The sequence below is a fragment of the Haematobia irritans genome, chromosome 4 (assembly GCF_050003625.1).
Source record: "Haematobia irritans isolate KBUSLIRL chromosome 4, ASM5000362v1, whole genome shotgun sequence".
NCBI lineage: Eukaryota > Metazoa > Arthropoda > Insecta > Diptera > Muscidae > Haematobia > Haematobia irritans.
In genome coordinates, this window is record NC_134400.1 from 213,641,457 (window position 1) to 213,662,398 (window position 20,942).

Below are 20,942 nucleotides of genomic sequence, written 5' to 3' on the forward strand. Positions count from 1 at the left end.
TAATGAAAATAAACCCCAATTTCCTTGTTGGAATTAGGCCTCGCTTTCAAGTGGCGCCTAATTTCGTCTAAACCCCTATATGTTTAATGAAAATAAACCCCAATTTCCTTTTTGGAATTAGGCTTCGCTTTCAAGTGGCGCCTAATTTCGTCTAAACCCCTATATGTTTAATGAAAATAAACCCCAATTTCCTTTTTGGAATTAGGCTTCGCTTTCAAGTTGTGCCTAATTTCGTCTATTAAATGTAACCAAAATTATAAAAGTATAAGCTACAGAATCAATCGACTCCTAACATATCCTTCCGTTACAAAATGAAAAAATCTGGCAACACTGTTATAACCATCAAGTAAAAGCTTGTAAGTGGCATCTGAGTGCACTTCTTGTTATAGTTTTTGTTTTTGTTTTTTTTTTTTTTTGCAGAAAGCCGGTATAGTCGACCCACTTTAAAATTCTCCGTCTGCCTTGGTGTTGCAGTTCACGTATGAATTGCACCAAAATGTCAAATGGAACAGATGGGAAAAAGTTTTGAATGGTCGTCTGGCCTTAAAAAACACACAACAAAAACAATCATTTATACAAATGTTTGAACTCAAATACTATTTTGTGCCACACATTCATTGCTGTTCCAAAAAGTGAAAAATAAAATAATCTTTAAACCCTGCATTGTTGTTGCATATGGACGACATGGTTTGCTTGCCTTGCCTTGGGCTTTACGCATGCAGCAAGACCAATGACTTGAGACACAGTGTTGCACAATAGTGTTTTTTTCTGGGATTGTTTTGCATTAAAATTTAGATTAAATTTCAAATTAGAATTAACATTTAAAATTACAATTAATAAGTATAGACGGTGGAATTTTTACCATGCATGCATTGGTTTTTCTCATCACATTTAGAAATGCTTGCTCCATTGATCTAGAGTATGAAGTCCCCTAATTGTTTTTTTTTATTTGTTTAGTCTGGTTTCGATAGCCTCTACACTCTTAGAAAAATATGTTTTTCATATGTTCCGATATAAACAAAATGTGTTTCGGGCACAAGTTTAAAACACAATATATTTAAGTGCAAACAAGGAATGTTCCTAAACTAACACTAAATGTTTGGGACATCTATGTTAATATGTTAGAATATATTATGTTTGGGGCATGAATGTTTCATAAAAATCATATGTGTGAATGCAAACATATATACATTTACAAATTTCGACTAAACATACATATGTTGTGATATTTTATTCAAAGCGACAGAGAGAGTATAGAGAAAGAAATAGAGATGGAAACCGGGAGAGTTGACGGGAGAGTCCACGTGGCAAACAAATGTATGTTTCTGTTAAATAATGTTATGTTTGCATGGGCTCGTGGGCGCTGCAAACTATTCTATATAAGTGTAACTTATAACGATAATTATCTACTGGTGACTATAACAGCTACGTAGTCCAGTGGGTAGTTTGTTGGCTTACAAACTGTATAGTCCTCGGTTCGATTCTCCGTGCAGGCGAAAGGTAAAATTTAAAAAAATTATAAAAGTGAATAATTTCTTCAACATTATTTGTATTACAGAAAAAGGTGCCAAGAACTAAAATATTTCGAGGAGGTGAAAATTACGAGTAGGTTAGGCAATGAGCACAATCGTCTTTGGGAATAATTCTTCCAAGCATATAATATTTTTGGGCTCCAAATGCTTCCAAACATATGATATGTTCACATAAAACAAACATATTAATGTTTCGGCAGTATCCAATAATATATGTGCTTCCTGCAAAATATGTTTGGAACATATGTTAAAGAAGCGATTTTTTTTGAGGGTGTATTTGCAGACACAAGTCATTGACTTCCCATTACATATTCATTGATTTTTTACACAGGGTGTCATAGGCGACCAAGGGCTCCGACTTCAACTTACAGCATAAGGGCTAATATAAGGTCATTATTTTAAGGCCTTTTAATGAATTGCCTCAAATAAGTTCTTTATAATATGTGATAAAATAAGGCCTTTTATAATGTATACATCAAAAGGCTTTATGAAGCATTTATAAATAGAGGCCTCTTAATAGGAGTTTAAAATAATGTAAATTGGCATTATTGCCTTTTTGTGAAGACTGTTTAAAAGGCCTTGTTTAGATACCTTATATAGGACCTACTCCAAATTTAATATATAAATAAGAAACCCAAAATTTGTGCAGATTATTTTTTTATTTTATTTTGTACTATATAAAATTGTACTATAAAAAATAAATCACCTTCTTCAAAGGAACTGATTTCGTATTGGACGTCTGATTGCCACATATTGAACAGAACACTGGCTTTCATGGTAGAAGTTGCCGCTAAATAAATAAGTAAACTTATTATAAAATTATTATTATAATGTAATTCAAAAAATGTATACTTACCGCATATTTTGCACTTCAGCTACTTAAAAAAAAAAAACAAACACCGCGACTTGCTCCAACGAAATCACAAATCAAAATGAAGAAACACGTGTTGCTTTAAATTGTGCAAAATTATTTTTATTCTTAACTTTCGGTTACTTATAAACTTACGGCATAAGGGCTTATCAAAGGTCTCTTAGATTAAAGAAGTGCGCTTATGAGAACATGACTTGTTCTTTTTTTAAACCGTTATATTGTTTGTGACTCGTGGTCGAAAAACTTATAAATTGGCTTACGGCATAAGAGCTTTTCAAAGGTCTCGTAAAGAGCTTTTCAAAGGTCTCGTAAATGTCCCAGATAAGCCATTTCAAAAGGCCTCGACAAGTATGCTATGAGAAAAGGGATAGCGATCTTAGCAAATAAAGACCTTTTTTAAGGCCTGGTTTTTGCAATGAATGATGAATGTGTATCAACTTTTTTTGTAAAGAAGGAAGAGGTCTTACAAAAGGGATTATTTTATAAGACCTAATCGTATGAGTATTGCCTCTAAAATAAGGGCTCCGCGAATGCTTTAAATCGAAAGTGCTCTCGATTTACGCCGCTGGGTGGTTGGCGAACGATGGACTCTCACACCGACCAACATTTCTTTTCTTGGAATTTTGTTTTTCTTTTCCACTGTCCGCCGTCTCAATTGATTGGATTTTCTCCTTTCGAGAAAATCAACATGTGTCAGTCAGTCAGTCAGCCAGCTAGCCTGAAATTGATTTTTTTTAATTTATGCTCTTGTGCTTGTGAACTCCACAGCCAGCCTTTGCGCATTGTCACTTTTAATATGCAGGAAGATGGAGGAAAAAAATCAACGGAAATGAGTTTTTTCACTTTGTAAACAATATTTCAAGTGTCTTGGGAGAAATGGCAAAGTTTGAAGTAGTTTACAAGAAATGTGTGGCAATACAATTCGATTTTGAAATATATATGAATAGATTTGAATTAGGGTGCGCTCTAATAAAAAACTGTTTACTTCTATTGGGTTGTTTTACATCTGGTTACTAACTTTTTTAAGGTTGTTTTTTCCAATGCAAGTACAGTAATGAATTTTACAATTTGATTGTGCACCAAGCTAAGCTCTGATTTTCTAACATTACACGTTTTTTTGAGACAAATCTATCACAAGAGATGCATATGCTACTAACAAAATATCAGAATCCAAAAACAAACTATGTTATGATAAGTAGCATAGCCACGCTACTAAAACAATAAAATCTAACAGTTATTTTAGTGAGAATAACATACCAACAAAATAAGATATCTCTCAATGTGAGAATAGAATTGAGATGGACAAAATTATCATTGTCTTTGTGAGATAACTATAGTAGTATACGGATAGATGCAAATTAACCTATGTTAACATGTGAACTAACATAAATACATAATAACATTTTATGAGAAGTTTAACATAAAGCTGTTAATAATTGTGACTTTAATTAGCGCTGCTAAAACTTCAGATTACATCAATTGCTTTAAATAGCTTTAAGAATTCCACATTCCAATATTCCAAAGTGTAAGCTCTACATTGATATAATTAATAGGACTTTACATATCGCGAAAATACCTGCTATAGTATATGGCATTGGGCTTGTCCGACTGATGCACGTCTTATCAATTAATTAATTGGCCATTCCAAGTTTGTATGGGACAAACTGTTATTAGCACACTAATGTAATTTTAGATTTCTTACAAATAGGTCAAATGATTAATTTCCTGCTGTGTAGGCTTATCCATGTAGACAAACTATTATTGTTATTGGTTTGGTTAATGATAAAATGTTTTATTATTTTTTTTGTACTATTTAATAACAAAAAATTTGAAACTTTCTCAGATTTTATTAAAATATGTGTAGGTTTATTTTATTGAAGCTGAGTAAAAAAATATTAATTTCCAAAAAAAAAAAACAAAAAAGTATGGGAAATGTATCGTTGGCGGGATTTGCCTAAATTCGCACTGACCTACCATACATTGTACCATTGTACATGAATACCTTTGTTGATATATTAGAGATCTGTATCTTAATTTTAAATTTTTTGGGCCTACACTCCAAAAACAGTGAACCCACCAGGAGGGAAAATATTAGGTAATTTTAGAAAATTTCAATTAAACTGCATTATAAACGCCGATGTCACGCCGACATGACAAATGTACACAGAAAAAAATTTCACGAACATTTTTCCAATTAAAATTTTAATTGAAAAATATTCAATTAAAAATTTAATTGATTCAACAAATTTTTTAATTGAAACAAAAATCAATCACAAAATTTAGAAGTATCAATTAATTTTTTATTTGGATCAATTTTGCCGGCTATTTTGTAAAACCTTTTTTCGGAAGGTTCAAGTGTGGTTTACTTTTGGATTTAGTGAACTGCCTGAATTTATTCTGATAATTGGTTGATAGTTTTGCTGCAAGTAGAGGATGCTGATGCGGAATGTGATAATTCCGAAACGTGCGTCCATCCAACCATCTTGCAGTCTATAGGGCTTTGCCCAAATAAATTTGACAAACATTATTTTCTTATGTTGGTTAAGCTACACTTGTAGTTTAGTCAATGCATGGTTTTAAGCTGAAATCAAACAAAAAAAAAAAAACAACAACAACAACAATGATTAAAGAAAAAAAATCCAATAATAACAAAAAAAACGAATGAAAATTTTATTTCTATAGAAAATTTTGTCAAAATTTTATTTCTATAGAAAATTGTGTCAAATTTTTATTTCTATAGAAATTTTTGTCAAAATTTTATTTCTATAGAAAGTTTTGTCAAAATTTTATTTCTATAGAAATTTTTTATCAAAATTTTATTTCTATAGAAAATTGTGTCAACATTTTATTTCTATAGAAAATTTTGTCAAAATTTTATTTCTTAGAAATTTTTGTTTCTACACAAATTTTTTTTCAAAATTTTATTTCTATAGCAATTTTTTGTCAACATTTTATTTCTATAGAAAATTTTGTCAAAATTTTATTTCTATAGAAAATTTTGTCAAAATTTTATTTCTACAGAAAATTTTGTCAAAATTTTATTTCCATAGAAAATTTTGTTAAAATTTTATTTCTTAGAAAATTTTGTCAAAATTTTATTTCCATAGAAAATTGTGTCAACATTTTATTTCTATAGAAAATTTTGTCAAAATTTTGTTTCTACAGAAATTTTTTTCAAAATTTTATTTCTATAGCAATTTTTTGTCAACATTTTATTTCTATAGAAAATTTTGTCAAAATTTTTTTTCTATAGAAAATTTTGTCAAAATTTAATTCCTATAGAAAATTGTGTCAAAATTTTATTTCTATAGAAAATATTGTCAAAATTTTATTTCCATAGAAAATTTTGTTAAAATTTTGTCAAAATTTTATTTCTATAGAAATTTTTTATCAAAATTTTATTTCTATAGAAAATTTTGTCAAAATTTTATTTCTATAGAAAATTGTGTCAAAATTTTATTTCTATAGAAAATTTTGTCAAAATTTTATTTCTATAGAAAATTTTGTCAAAATTTTATTTTTATAGAAAGTTTTGTCAAAATTTTATTTCTATAGAAAATTTTGTCAAAATTTTATTTCTATAGAAATTTTTTATCAAAATTTTATTTCTATAGAAAATTTTTTCAAAATTTTATTTCCATAGAAAATTGTGCCAAAATTTTATTTCTATAGAAAATTTTTTCAAAATTTTATTTCCATAGAAAATTGTGTCAAAATTTTATTTCTATAGAAATTTTTTATTAATTTTTTTATTTTATTTCTATAGAAAATTTTGTCAAAATTTTATTTCTATAGAAAATTGTGTCAAAATTTTACTTCTATAGAAAATTTTGTCAAAATTTTATTTCTATAGAAAATTGTGTCAAAATTTTATTTCTATAGAAAATTGTGTCAAAATTTTATTTCTATAGAAAATTTTGTTAAATTTTTATTTCTATAGAAAATTGTGTCAAAATTTTATTTCTATAGAAAATTGTGTCAAAATTTTATTTCTATAGAAAATTTTGTTAAAATTTTATTTCTATAGAAAATGTTGTCAAAATTTTATTTCATTTCATTTCATTTCATTTATTTATTTATAATCCAGAAGCCCCACCGGGCCTAAATGATTACATGTACTACAAATGACACTAAACTAACTTAACTAAAGAAAAATCTTTAAAAAAAAATAATGTGAATATTATAACAACTTTTAACACGATTAAAGACAAAATGTTTTAATTGGTAAAATATTGCTTATTTCCAAAGACAAGGATGACCAAATGTGAGCCAAAAGAGTTCAATTATATCAAAGCTTAGATAGAATTGTTTCTTTGAATCCGCCACATGACAAAGAGAAATTTCGAAGCTCATATGGAACAAGCGAATTCCAAAGCTTTACAGCCCTTACCTGAAAAGATCGCTGCATGACCAGTGATCGGAACAGAGGCATAACAAGGGCAGAAGTTCTAACCGAATTGCAAAAAGCAAATTTAGAGCTCAAATACTGAGGACTATCGAACTTTATGGTTCTGTACAACAATTGGATAACTCTAAGATCGATAAATTTCTGGAAAGAGCAGCCAAGAAATTGTATCGTGTAAGGCGTAACATGTTGACGGTAATCCAAATTGAATACGAAACGAACAATTCGATTAAAACAAACCTTTAATCTGTCCAAACTCCCTTGGGATGCACCGGACAATATTTCAAGCCCATACAAGATATGTGGTAATAATATCGTCATCCCTACTTTCCATCGGACATTGAAGGGTAACACAGAAGCAGTCGTATATATTCAAAATTTTATTTCTATAGAAATTTTTTATCAAAATTTTATTTCAATAGAAATAAAATTTTGTCAAAATTTTATTTCTATAGAAAATTTTGTCAAAATTTTATTTCTATAGAAAATTGTGTCAAAATTTTATTTCTATAGAAAATTTTGTCAAAATTTTATTTCTATAGAAAATTGTGTCAAAATTTTATTTCTATAGAAAATTTTTTCAAATTTTTATTTCCATAGAAAATTGTGTCAACATTTTATTTCTATAGAAAATTTTGTCAAAATTTTATTTCTTAGAAATTTTTTTCAAAATTATGTTTCTATAGAAATTTTTTGTCAAAATTTTATTTTCATAGCAATTTTTTATCAAAATTTTATTTCTATAGAAAATTTGTCAAAATTTTATTTCTATAGAAAATTGTGTCAAAATTTTATTTCTATAGAAAATTTTGTTAAAATTTTATTTCTATAGAAAATTGTGTCAACGTTTCATTTCTATAAACATTTTGTTAAAATTTTATTTTTTAAAAAATTTTGTCAAAATTTTATTTCTATAGAAAATTTTGTCAAAATTTTATTTCTATAGAAAATTGTGTCAAAATTTTATTTCTATAGAAAATTTTGTCAAAATTTTATTTCTATAGAAAATTTTGTCAAAATTTTATTTTTATAGAAAGTTTTGTCAAAATTTTATTTCTATAGAAAATTTTGTCAAAATTTTATTTCTATAGAAATTTTTTATCAAAATTTTATTTCTATAGAAAATTTTTTCAAAATTTTATTTCCATAGAAAATTGTGCCAAAATTTTATTTCTATAGAAAATTTTTTCAAAATTTTATTTCCATAGAAAATTGTGTCAAAATTTTATTTCTATAGAAATTTTTTATTAATTTTTTTATTTTATTTCTATAGAAAATTTTGTCAAAATTTTATTTCTATAGAAAATTGTGTCAAAATTTTACTTCTATAGAAAATTTTGTCAAAATTTTATTTCTATAGAAAATTGTGTCAAAATTTTATTTCTATAGAAAATTGTGTCAAAATTTTATTTCTATAGAAAATTTTGTTAAATTTTTATTTCTATAGAAAATTGTGTCAAAATTTTATTTCTATAGAAAATTGTGTCAAAATTTTATTTCTATAGAAAATTTTGTTAAAATTTTATTTCTATAGAAAATGTTGTCAAAATTTTATTTCATTTCATTTCATTTCATTTATTTATTTATAATCCAGAAGCCCCACCGGGCCTAAATGATTACAAGTACTACAAATGACACTAAACTAACTTAACTAAAGAAAAATCTTTAAAAAAAAATAATGTGAATATTATAACAACTTTTAACACGAATAAAGACAAAATGTTTTAATTGGTAAAATATTGCTTATTTCCAAAGACAAGGATGACCAAATGTGAGCCAAAAGAGTTCAATTATATCAAAGCTTAGATAGAATTGTTTCTTTGAATCCGCCACATGACAAAGAGAAATTTCGAAGCTCATATGGAACAAGCGAATTCCAAAGCTTTACAGCCCTTACCTGAAAAGATCGCTGCATGACCAGTGATCGGAACAGAGGCATAACAAGGGCAGAAGTTCTAACCGAATTGCAAAAAGCAAATTTAGAGCTCAAATACTGAGGACTATCGAACTTTATGGTTCTGTACAACAATTGGATAACTCTAAGATCGATAAATTTCTGGAAAGAGCAGCCAAGAAATTGTATCGTGTAAGGCGTAACATGTTGACGGTAATCCAAATTGAATACGAAACGAACAATTCGATTAAAACAAACCTTTAATCTGTCCAAACTCCCTTGGGATGCACCGGACAATATTTCAAGCCCATACAAGATATGTGGTAATAATATCGTCATCCCTACTTTCCATCGGACATTGAAGGGTAACACAGAAGCAGTCGTATATATTCAAAATTTTATTTCTATAGAAATTTTTTATCAAAATTTTATTTCAATAGAAATAAAATTTTGTCAAAATTTTATTTCTATAGAAAATTTTGTCAAAATTTTATTTCTATAGAAAATTGTGTCAAAATTTTATTTCTATAGAAAATTTTGTCAAAATTTTATTTCTATAGAAAATTGTGTCAAAATTTTATTTCTATAGAAAATTTTTTCAAATTTTTATTTCCATAGAAAATTGTGTCAACATTTTATTTCTATAGAAAATTTTGTCAAAATTTTATTTCTTAGAAATTTTTTTCAAAATTATGTTTCTATAGAAATTTTTTGTCAAAATTTTATTTTCATAGCAATTTTTTATCAAAATTTTATTTCTATAGAAAATTTGTCAAAATTTTATTTCTATAGAAAATTGTGTCAAAATTTTATTTCTATAGAAAATTTTGTTAAAATTTTATTTCTATAGAAAATTGTGTCAACGTTTCATTTCTATAAACATTTTGTTAAAATTTTATTTTTTAAAAAATTTTGTCAAAATTTTATTTCTATAGAAAATTTTGTCAAATTTTTATTTGTATAAAAAATTTTGTCAAAACTGTATTTCTATAGAAAATTTTCTCAAAATTTTATTGCTATGGAAAATTTTGTCAAAATATTATTTCTATAGAAAATTTTCTCAAAATTTTATTGCTATGGAAGATTTTGTCAAAATTTTGATTTCTATAGAAAATTTTTTCAATTTGTGGTCAGAATATTTTTTAGAACAATTTATGAAGTTGCATTTATTTGGAGAGAAATATTTTGTAAAATCTACCAATCTACCAACCAGTAAAAAATCTACCATTTTTGGTATAATTCTACCAACTGTGATAACCGTGATTTAGATCCATTCTTACATAGTTTTTAACTGACATCATCTTCCTCATACAATAAATTTTAAATAGTGTCGTTTTTGTCACTAACTTTCTACTCTCCCATCATTGAGTCTCAAAATAAGTGTAATGGTAAAAGTGAAATATATACCAGTCCGAAGAAAAATTAAAAAAAAAAATGAAAGACTTTCATGCACATGACATTTGTCCCAAATAGCTAAAAAATTAAATGAACGACAAGAGACTCACTCAACGAACCTCTTTTCTATGCGGTCACGTGACCGATCAGGGGGAGAAATGAAAGTTACTTAGTCAGTCAGTCAGGTCTAGTAATGGCCAAAAGACCATAATCTGGAAACCAACTCCTACAACTCCAAACTAAATTATCAAAAGCTAACAACTACCTACCAAGTCTCCCATGATACCATTGCAAATGGTGACAATTGATTGCTACCCAACTGCGATCCTATTTAATCATAAATTTGAATTGAATTCGACTATCATGGGAATAATGCAAACAATTGTTCATATTGGCAAATTCATGTTGAACGAATAATTGAATTATTAATAAATTAATTTATATGATGATACATACATATATGTAATTATTATACGAAATTCGAATTAAAACCAAACTAAGAAGATTTTTTCTCGCATTCATTGTTGGAGTTGGCCTTTACAGATAATGAGGTGTTATGGTTACTGATATCTCTACCCCTCCCCCGACCTACTGCTAATGTTAAAGGAAACCCCTAATCATGACATGAACTCGATTCAAGAAAAAAAAAACCAAAGACAATATCAACCTGAATTCATTGTTGTTTCAATTTTTGTCTCCGTATATTTTGCTTGGTTTTCGCTTTTTTTTGAGATGCAATAATAAATTTGAATGTAAACCATTTTGTGTGCATGTAATTCCATGTTGTATTTATGTATCTACAATCATGTATTTTGTGGTATATTTGGTAATTTAACACAAAAAACATCGTGTCATATTAACTTAACTACAAACATTATTGCAATACAGCTCCCCCCTCACACTTTTTGGAGGCGACACATGCAAAGATGTTAGTTGTTTGGGGTTCAAACAGTGGAACCTGAAAATATTGATCATTGTAACAGTGTCACTATCACGGTTGCCACAGTTGGTAGAATTCTACCAAAAATGGTAGATTTTTCACTTTTTGGTACATTGGTAGAATTCTTGATCTTTTGGCAAAAACTGTTAAAAAATTGTGGCAAAAATTTCTATAGAAATGAAATTTTGACAAAATTTTCTGCAGAAATGAAATTTTGCAAAATTTTCTATAGAACTAAAATTTTGACAAAATTTTCTACAGAAATGAAATTTTGCAAAATTTGCTATAGAAATAAAATTTTGTAAACATTTTCTATAGAAATAAAATTTTGTAAACATTTTCTATAGAAATAAAATTTTGTCAAAATTTTCTATAGAATTAAAATTTTGACACAATTTTCTATAGAATTAAAATTTTGTCAAAATTTTCTATAGACATACAATTTTGACACAATTTTCTATAGAAATAAAATTTTGAAAACATTTTCTATAGAAATAAAATTTTGACAAAATTTTCTATGGGAATACATTTTCTACAAAAATTTGATTCAAAGAGGTACTTAAATTTTTTTATAGAAATTAAAACCAAATTTCCAATAGAACAAATTTTGGCAAAAACTGTAAAAAAATTGTGGCAAAAATTTCTATAGAAATGAAATTTTGTCAAAATTTTCTGTAGAAATAAAATTTTGACAAAATTTTCTACAGAAATGAAATTTTGCAAAATTTTCTATAGAAATAACATTTTGTGAAAATTTTCTATAGAAATTAAATTTTGTCAAAATTTTATATAGAAATAACATTTTGACAAAATTTTCTACAGAAATGAAATTTTGCAAAATTTTCTATAGAAATAAAATTTTGTAAAAATTTTCTATAGAAATAAAATTTTGTCAAAATTTTTTGTAGAATTAAAATTTAGACAAAATTTTCTATTGAAATACAATTTTGACACAATTTTTTAAAGATTTAACATTTTAACAAAATTTTCTATATAATTAAAATTTTGACAACATTTTCTATAGAAATAAAATTTTGGCAAAATTTTCCATGGAAATACATTTTCTACAAAAATTTGATTCAAAGAGGTACTTCGATTTTATAGAAATTAAAACCAAATTTCCAATAGAACAAATTTTGGCAAAAACTGTAAAAAAAAAATTGTGGCAAAAATTTCTATAGAAATGAAATTTCGATAAAATTTTCTACAGAAAATGAAATTTTGTCAAAATTTTCTATAGAAATAAAATTTTGACAAAATTTTCTACAGAAATGAAATTTTGCAAAATTTTCTATAGAAATAAAATTTTGTAAGAATTTTCTATAGAAATAAAATTTTGTAAAAATTTTCTATAGAAATAAAATTTTAACAAAATTTCATATAGAAATAAAATTTTGACAAAATTTTCTATAGAAATAAAATTTTGACAAAATTTCCTACAGAAATAAAATTTTGACAAAATTTCCTATAGAAATAAAATTTTGACAAAATACGATTTTTTTGTTTCGTAATTTTTCTGTAAAATTTTCTCCAAATTTTGGTAGATTATTTTTGGCTCGGGTGGCAACCGTGCGTGACCTGAACTTTTGACAAAAAAATGTTGTTGATTCAATTGATCCAATTAATATCAATCACAGTTTTAATTGGGCATAACAAAATATTTGATTAAAATATTAATTTATTTGATTTGAAAATTTCAATTAATTTTTTAATTGGTGTAATTAAAAATTTAATTGATGTTGTTGATGAAAATCAATTAATTTTTTGATCGATTCTATCAAAAATGTAATTGATGTCGACTATAAAACCCAATCAGATTTTAAATTGATTCAATTAATAAATTAGTTATATGTCACTCCAATTTTCAATAAACTTTTTAATAATATCAGCTAAACAATTAATTGAGTGTTGCTATTGACATCGATTAAATTTTTTAATCAAAGTTTTAATTGGAACAATTAATTGTTTAGTAAAAATTTAGCGAAAATTTGCACTCATTTTCTTAACTAACTTTGTGTTCTTAGTCAATAAATTTTTATTATAAAGGTAATTGTATCAATTATTTTTTTAATTAAAAATTTAAAAATTTTCAACCATTAATTTTTAATTGGAACAATTAATTGTTTAGTAAAAATTTAGCGAAAATTTGCACTCATTTTCTTAACTAACTTTGTGTTCTTAGTCAATAATTTTTTATAACAAAGGTAATTGTATCAATTATTTTTTTAATTAAAAATTTAAAAAATGTCAATCATTAACCTAATTGGCTTAATGTTTCGAGTTTGATTAAAAAGCTTCCATTAATTTTGTTCTTGGAAATATTTTGGTGATATTTTTTTCTGTGTAAAAATAAATTTTGATAGTATTTTTAAAGTAGTACTTTGGCATATCGAGTGTTCACTGTATTAAAAAAAAACTCACCAACTTACTGGCACATACACAAATTTACTAACCCACAAAATGATGAAATGAAAACATATGTGCCCAACTAAACCATCCATAGACGTATACTCAGCTATGCCCAGATTTATACCTAACGATGTTCACAAAAAAACAGTACTCAAATATTAATGTCATTCAGACAAAACAAAAGTCGAATGGACTAAACAAAACTCTGAGACATAAACAAAAAAAAAAAAACAAGAAATAAATCGAAGGAAACTTTGCCGCCAAACAGTGGTGCAAAATCGTAAAACAAAACTATTAAAAAAATATTAACAAAAAGTATAGAATCAATTCATCATATACTCTGATAAAGATATCACTATAATATTTTCAATTAAAAAGTTGTATGAAGCTCGAAACGTACAGAGAATAAAATCCACGGTAAATTTTCCAGTTAAAGACTTAAATGAGTTTTAAGAAATATTCAATGAAAAATTTATTTAATTTAAGAAATTTTTTAATTGAAACAAAAATCAAACACAACAAGTATATACAGCACTAAGTTCGGCCGGGCCGAATCTTAAATACCCACCACCATGAACCAAATATTAGGGTTTCCTTTGAAATTTCAGGAGGGCTTGAGGACTTGAGGACCATTTTTAATTGAGTTTTAGAGGAATCATTAACATCTCTTGTAAGTGTGCAAGAAAATTATAAAATAACGTCTTGATTTGAAATCTTAAATCTGTAGAAGTAAAACTGGAAATTTTACATTGAGTTTCAAGCAATTTTCATGATCAGTGCTCCTTCTACACCCTCAAGAAGTGAAGTCGGTATATATGGAGGCATTACCAAATGGACCGATAAAAACTTAATCCGAGCCTAAAATATCAGAATATTTACAATTTCAGGCAAATCAGATAAAAACTACGGTTTCTAGAAACCCAAGGAGTTAAATCGGGAGATAGTTCTTATTGGGGCTATACTAAAATATAGACCTATACTCACCGTTTTCGGCACACCTCTCTATGACCCGAAAATACCTCTAGATTTCCAATTTCAGGCAAATAGGATGAAAAACTTCGGATTCTAGAAGCCCAAGAAGTAAAATCGGGAAATCGGTCTATATGGGGGCTATACCAAAATATGGACCGATACTCACCATTTTCGGCACACCTCTTTATGGTCCTAAAATACCTCTAGATTTCCAATTTCAGACAAATTGGATAAAAACTACGGTTTCTATAAGCCCAAGAAGACCCCAAATCGGGAGGTCGTTTTATATGGGGACCATTCAAAACATGGACCGATACTCACCATTTTCAGCACACCTCTTTATGGTCCTAAAATACCTCTGGATTTCCAATTTCAGACAAATTGGATAAAACTACGGTTTCTATAAGCCCAAGACCCCAAATCGGGAGGTCGTTTTATATGGGGACTATACCAAAACATGGACCGATACTCAATTTTTGGTAATTTTTGGCACTCGTATTTATGGTCCTACAATCCCTCTAGATTTTCAATTTCAGGTAAATTGAATAAAAACTTCGGTTTCTATACGCCCAAGAAGTAAAATCGGGAGATCGGTCTATATGGGGGCTATACCAAAACATGGACCAATACTCACCATTTTTGGCACACCTCTTTATGGTCATAAAATACCTCTAGATTTCAAATTTCAGGCAAATTGAATAAAAACTACGATTTCTATAAGCTCAAGACCCCAAATCGGGAGGTCGGTTTATATGGGGATTAAATCAAAACCTGGACCGATATAGCCCATCTTCGAACTTGACCTGCCTGCAGACAAAAGACGAGTTTGTGCAAAATTTCAGCACGATTGCTTCATTATTGAAGACTGTAGCGTGATTACAACAGACAGACAGACGGACATCGTTATATCGTCTAAGAATTTCTCCCTGATCAAGAATATATATACTTTATATAGTCGGAAATCGATATTTCGATGTGTTACAAACGGAATGACAAACTTATTATACCCCCGTAACCATTTTATGGTGGTGGGTATAAAAAGTTAATAGTACAATTTAATTTAATTGATCCAATATTAAATTTTTAATTGACTTTCAATTAATTTTTTTAATTGATAAAATCATTTTTGTGATTGAAGATATTTCAATTAAAAATGAATTGGATCAATTAACTTCGTGATTGAAAACAAAAAAAATATTTTTTTGTGTGTAGTTAATTACCAATTTACCAAAAGTAATTGGTCCAATTAAAAAATTAATTGATACAACTAGTTTTTGTGATTGAATTTTATTTCAATTAAAAAATTTGTTTAATCAATTAAATTTTCAGTTGAATATTTTTGAAAACTAATTTAAAATTTTAATTGGAAAATTTTTTCCTGTGTATATTTGCACAGAAAAAATTCTTTTGATTCAAACAAGAAATACATTAATCTAATTATTCTTTTAATTGAAATTGCTTCAATCACGCAAATTATAACATCAATCACAAAAATTAATTAGATTTAAAAAAATTGATTGTTTTGTTCGGCACTTTCAATTATTTTTTTAATTGGTTCAATTAAAAATTTAATTTATTTTGGTGATATTTTTTTTTGTGTGGGAAATATGTTTTGTAGGCTGTGAAAAAAAATCATATCCAACAATTTGGGGAAACAGTCATTCTTTGACATTTTCAATATTCATAGATTTGAGATCACTGTGCCCGCGCCTCCACCAACCATAAAACAACAATCGTTCGTTTAACTGATTAATTTAGTTCAGCCTTTGTCTTTTGGTCATGGTGTCATTAAAGTTGTTTGTATTTGTTTGTTTGTCCCTGTTTATTTTGGCTTGTAAATTTTAGGCCCTGTTTCTTTTTTGCGGTCAACGTTTGCACTTTTTCAGATTTTTCTTTAGGTTGTTTACCCGATGATGTTTTGTTATTGTCCACATAATATTCCTCATCTTAGGCCAATATAATTATGAAAAAATAAAAAAAAAATTCCTCAGCATCCGCCGTTAAACACGAGCATAGATTTAATGATGATTATCACTAGCTCATCAGCTAACTTGACCGTAAAATCTAAACAACATATTTGTTGGTAGAAGAAAACAGACCAGGCGGTCAATTGGCCAGACTCTATAGATTGCATTCCTTCACTAATAGAAAAATTACGTTCCATAGTCGTGAACGGACGGTGACAAAATGAAACGGAAACGTTCACAAAAAATCGAAACGGAATGTTCACAATTTCGTCCACGGGCGTTCACGATTTCATGAACGGCATTCGTTTTTCTTTGGCCATGAAAAGTCTTAAAATAATCGATAGACGTTATTATGGCAACTCCCTCGGTGGTGCAATGTGCTAAGGCGACTGTTAACGCGTATGGTGCAGGAAACACAGGTTCGAGTCACGCTAGCGGAAGTTTTTTTTTTAATTTTGTTTATAAAGTCGTAACCATAACGTTGTCAGATCATGAACGCTGGTTGTTGTTTTGACAACGCATGGTGTCATTTTATCGTTGTCAGATTGACACCGCCTGTTGACAGTTTGACACCACATGTGTGTTGATTCACTTTCATGAACGAATCGTTTTGAAATGAGCACGCCGTGCATGATTTTTTCTATGAGTGTTTGCTATACTTTTATCCACCTCCTTCTTGGCGAGAATCGACCCCAACTCAACTCCGTTAAATGCATTTAGAAATTTGTTGATTTTGTTTTTATGAGGTAGCCGGATTGTTCTAGGGCTTGTTTTTTGTTGCACCGACGCTTTCCTGGTTGAATGTGGCACAAGATCTATGACGACTCTTAACACAATTTGCAATGATCTCCTTATTGAAAAAAATCTGTGAGTTTTCTAGAAACAAAACATATGCTTTGGCTCTGCTTTCGGCCACTGCTCTATACCTCACATGTTTTCGAAAAAGTTTGCGTACTTTCAAAGAAAACAGATCATTTCATATCTTTGGGAGGCATTTATCTGATGCTAGTTCAAATGAATTTTATTTTGTGTATGTTTTTTTATGTTGATTCATTTGAAAAATGCATTGCATTTCTTTTTAAATGTGCATCGTTTTCACATAGTGAAAAATATGCATAAAAAAGAAATTTTGATAAAATTCCTTAGAGAAATAAAATTTTGACAAAAGTTCCTATGGATACTAAATTTTGACAAAATTTCCTATAGAAATGAAATTTTGATAATTTTTCTTTTATAGAAATGAAAATTTCCTAAAGAAGGGACATTTTGACAAAATTTCCTATAGCAAGGGAATGTTGACAAAATTTCCTATAACAAGGAATGTTGACAAAAATTCTCTTTAGAAATGAAAATTTGACAAAATATACTATAGAAATGAAATTTTAAAAAATTTCCTATAGAAATGAAATTTAAACAAAATTTCCTATAGAAAATTTTAAGACAAAATCCTATAGAATAGAAATTTTGACAAAAATTTCTAAAGAAATAAAAATTTGAAAACATTTCCTATAGAAATTACATTCAAAAAACATTCCATAGAAATAAAATTTTAACAAAATGTGCCTATAAAAATAAATAAAATTTGGAGAAAATAGAAGTGATCTTGAGAATAGTAGTGAAATTTAAACAAAAATTTTCAATAGAAGTGAAATTTAAACAAAAATTTTCAATAGAAATGAAATTTTGACAAAATTTCCTATAGAAATTGAATTTTGAGCAAATGTTCCTATAAAAATTAAATTTTGAGAACATTTTCTTATAGAAATTTTATTTTGACAACATTTCCTATTGAAATGAAATTTTGAGAAAATTTTCCTATAGAAATGAATTTGGATAAAATGTCCCTTTAGAAATTAAATTTAGACAAAATTTCCTATAGAAATGCAATTTTGACAAAATTTCCCTTTAGGAATAAGAATTTGACAAATTTTTCTATTGAAATAAAATGTTGACAAAATATTGAAATGAAATTTGGACAAAATTTCCCTATAGACAAAATTTCTTTAGAAATGAAATTTTGACAAAATTTCTTTAGAAATGAAATTTTGACAAAATTTCTATAGAAATGTAATTTTGACAAAATTTCTATAGAAATGAAATTTTGAGAAAATTGCATATAGTTATGGAATTTTGACAAAATTTCCTATAGAAAAAAAAAAAATTAACAAAATTTCCTACAGAAAAAAATTAACAAAATTTCCCATAGAAATGAAATTTGGACAAAATTTCCCTTTACAAATGAAATGTACACAAATTTTTCTTTAGAAATGAAATTTTGAAAAAATTTCCTATAAAAAGGAAATTTTGGCAAAATTTCCTACAAAAATGAAATTTTGGCAAAATTTCCTATAGCAATGGAATTTTGACAAAATTTCCTGTAGAAAAAAAAACTTTAACAAAATTTCCCACAGAAATGACATTTTGAGAAAATTTTCCTATAGAAATGAAATTTGGATAAAATTTCCCTTTAGACATTAAATTTAGACAAAATTTCCCTTTAGAAATGAAATTTTGACAAAATCTCCTATAGAAATTAAATTTTGATAAAACCTCCCATGAAAATAAAATTATGATAAAATATCCCATAGAAATAGAATTTTGACAACATTTCCTCTAGAAATGAAGTTTTGACAAAATTTCAATATACGAAAAAAAATCCTACAGAAGAAATGAAATTTTGACAAAATTTCCTATAGAAATGAAATTTTGGCAAAATTTCTTTAGGAAATGAAATTTAAAAAAAAGTTTCCTATAGAAATTAACTTCTGAGAAAATTTCCCTATAGAAATGAGAAAATTTCCTATAGAAATAGAATGTTGACAAAATATCCTATAGAAATGAATTTTGGACCCTTTAGGAATAAAAAATTTGACAAAATTTTCTATTGAAATAAAATTTTGAAAACATTTCTTATAGAAATGAAATTTTGAGAAAATTATTAATAGAAATTAAAATTTACACAATATTTACCATAAAAATGAAAATTTGAGAAAATATTATATATTGTGAGAAAATTTCCTATAGAAATAAAATTTTCTATAGACAAAATTTCTTATAGAATTGAAATTTTGGCAAAATTTTCTATTGGAATAAAATTTTGACAAAATTTTCCTATAAAAATGAATTTTTAACAAAATATCCCTCAGAAATAAAATTTTGTGAAAATTTCCTATAAAATGAACTTTTGAGAAAATTTCCTATAAAATGAACTTTTGAGAAAGTTTCCCTATAGAAATGAAATTTTGAAAAAATTTCCTATGGCAATGAAATTTGGTCAAAATTTCCTATAGAAAAAACAATTTGAATAAAATTTCCCTTAGAAATGAAATTTTGCAAAATTTCCTATAGAAATGAAATTTTGACAAAATTTCTTATAGAAATGGAATTTTGAGAAAAAATCGTAAAGAAATGAAATTTTAAGAAAACTTTCTATAGAAATAAAATTTTAAGGAAATTTCTTATAGAAATGAAATTTGGACAAAATTGCCCTATAGAAATGCAATTTTGACAAAATTTCTATAGAAATGAAATTTTGAGGAAATTGCCCATAGATATGGAATTGTGACAAAATTTCCTATAGCAATGGAATTTTGACAAAATTTCCTATAGAAAAATATTTTAACAAAATTTCTTGTAGAAAAAAAAAAAAACTTTCAACAAAATTTCCCATAGAAATTAAATTTGGACAAAGTTTCCTTATAGAAATTAAATTTTGATAAAATCTCCCATGGAAATAAAAATTATGACAAAATATCCCATACAAAGAGAATTTGGACAACATTTCCTATAGAAATGAAATTAAAAAAAAATCCTATAGAAATGCAGTTTTGACAAAATTTCCTATAGAAATGAAATTTGGCAAAATTTCCTTAGGAAATGAAATTTTGACAAATTTTCCTATAGCAAAAAAAATTTCTTTAGGAAATTAAATTAAAAAAAAATCCTATAGAAATGCAATTTTGACAAAATTTCCTATAGAAATGAAATTTTGACAAAATTTCCTTAGGAAATGAAATTTTGACAAAATTTCCTTAGGAAATGAAATTTAACAAAATTTCCTATAGAAAAAAAAAATAACAAAATTTCCCATAGAAATTTAATTTTGACAAAATTTCCTATAGTAATGGAATTTTAACAAAATTTCCTGTAGAAAAAAAACTTTTAACAAAATTTCCCATAGGAATTAAATTTGGACAAAGTTTCGCTATAGGAATGAAATTTTGACAACATTTCCTATAGAAATTAAATTTTGATAAAATCTTCCATGGAAATAAAATTATGACAAAATATCCCATAGAAGGAGAATTTTGACAACATTTTCTATAGAAATGAAATTTTGACAAAATTTCCTTAGGAAAAGAAATTAAAAAAAAAATCCTATAGAAATGCAATTTTGACAAAATTTTCTATAGAAATGAAATTTTGACAAAATTTTCTTTGGAAATGAAATTTTGACAAATTTTCCTATAGCAAAACAATTTCCTTAGGAAATGAAATTTTTACAAAAAAAAAAAAAATCCTATATAAATGCAATTTTGACAAAATTTCCTTAGGAAA

The 20,942-nt window shown here is 26.7% G+C and overlaps 1 protein-coding gene across 3 annotated transcripts in view; it reads left to right on the forward strand.

Annotated features, from left to right (window-relative positions):
* Nucleotides 1-20,942, forward strand: part of corn (microtubule-binding protein cornetto) — a 110,639-nt gene that overhangs the window by 60,565 nt on the left and 29,132 nt on the right. The window lies entirely within an intron of this gene.